The sequence below is a fragment of the Cicer arietinum genome, chromosome 3 (genome assembly GCF_000331145.2).
Source record: "Cicer arietinum cultivar CDC Frontier isolate Library 1 chromosome 3, Cicar.CDCFrontier_v2.0, whole genome shotgun sequence".
Classification (NCBI taxonomy): domain Eukaryota; kingdom Viridiplantae; phylum Streptophyta; class Magnoliopsida; order Fabales; family Fabaceae; genus Cicer; species Cicer arietinum.
Window position 1 is genome coordinate 68,773,310 of NC_021162.2, and position 2,165 is coordinate 68,775,474.

The window sequence follows — 2,165 nt, forward strand, 5'->3', positions numbered from 1 at the left end:
ATAGGAATGACTGAAACTCTTTTTGATAAAATTAACTTATAGCGTGTAGCTTTTAACTTATAGTTGTTGAGTTAATTAAATATTTATTAAATTAATAATTTAATTAACTTAAAAATATAAATATTTTAATGTAATAATTTTAAAAAAATAATTTAAATTTTATTAATATGAAAATATATTTTATTTTTTTATCTATTTTATTAATTTAAAATTATTAAATCAATTATTTGCTTTAAAATATTAATAATTAAAAAATTAACTTATTTTTAAATAATTTAAAATAATAATAAATAAATTATCTATTAATTAAATATATATTTTTATTTAACTAATTTATTTATATTAATGTTTTTCAATCTTTAAGTTATATATATTATTTATAAACAAAATCTTTATTTAAAATATTTTAAATTATAATAAATAAATTATAAAGGAAATAAATATTTTTGTTAAACAATAAAGCTAAAATTAAAAAAAAAAAATGATCAACTATAAACTGATAAATAAGTTCAATTAAATTATAAAAAAATACTATAAATTATAAATTTAAAATATTTGTTATCAAACAAATTTTATAGCTTATAAACTATAAATCATTTTTTAATATTACCAAACAAAACCTAAACCTATTACATCCCGCATGTCGAGGGGACATAATGTATGAGACATTACATTAATTAATTAATTAATAATAAAAACATAAAATGACAATAAAGTTTAAGATCAGACTTTGGTCTCTTCTTGTACTAAAATAAATAAATGTAAAAAAAATGAAAAAAAATATATTTCTTACATAATAAATTATTCGTCCAATCGTCTTATAATTTAGTTCAATTAGTAAATTATAAAGAAAGTGATGTCTCGAAATCTAAATTTAAAATTCTCTATTTTTTCATATTTAAAATATGTATAAGTCTAATTAATAAGACAAAAAACTTTCTGTCTAATACAACAGACCATGTATTATTGGAGGAAGTCTCTCTAATGGGATCTAATATTTTTCACATGGCTTGTATATTGAAATGACTCTTTATAATATGTTGGGGTATTTTTGTCTAAAATAAATAGCTATGCTATTCAGTGCAATTCTTATTTATTAAATTGTTTTTGCATTAATTCAAAAAATTTATTGTTCAAAAGAAAGAAAAAGAATTTAATAAACAAAATTTATGCATTAATCTTTTATATCTTTAAAATCATTTTATCCTTCAATAAAAAATAAAAAATCATTTTATATTTTGCAAACTACTTGACACAATCATGAAGCAATGGTCTAGTGATTTGGGTTGGGACACGAAAATATTATATGTATCAAGTTTATGGTTTAATATTTTCTATTAACAGTTTTTTTCTCTATAACATATTATATATTATCTCTTTATCTTACTTGAGGACGGCAATGGGTAGGGTTTGGGTATGGTACTATAATACCCGTTCTTATACCCACGATTTAAAAAAATACCTATACATGTGTTTGTACTCTCTTAGGTATTAACTTTAATACTCGTACTCTTGGTACTTAAATATTCGTACCCATACTCATTACTCACGCTTTAACTAAAAAATCAATAAATAAATGATATTGTTGTGATTAAATTTAAAAATTATTCAAATATCTTAAATCTAATTATAAAATATTTTAAACTAAAATATTTTATAGCTCAAAATATTTCAAATGAACACTCGTTACAATACATATTTAAATATCGATAATAATATTTTATGAAGTTGCAAGTCATACGACAATATTATCTGAGATAATTGATATAAAGTTGCAAGTATAATTATAAATTCGCGATTAATTAGATATAACTATTAGTTATAAAATCACAATTATTTACCTATTTATCATAATCAGATTATTAAAAAATTTGCAAACGTTTATGTTTTAATTATAAATATTGTAGTGGTCTAATGATATTAATAGATGTTAAAAATAAAAGAAAATAACTAATTAAATTAAACACTAAATAAATAAATAAATAAATAATTTATATAAGTGCGGGTGCAGGTGCAGAGCGGGATGGGTACTATAGTACCCGTACCTATACCCACTTAATTTTGCGGGTAATTACCCGTCTCTATGCTCATACCTATTATGCGAATTTTTATCCTACCCATTATGGGTTTTTTGTGGGTACCCACTAAGTCTGGGTCTAATTGCA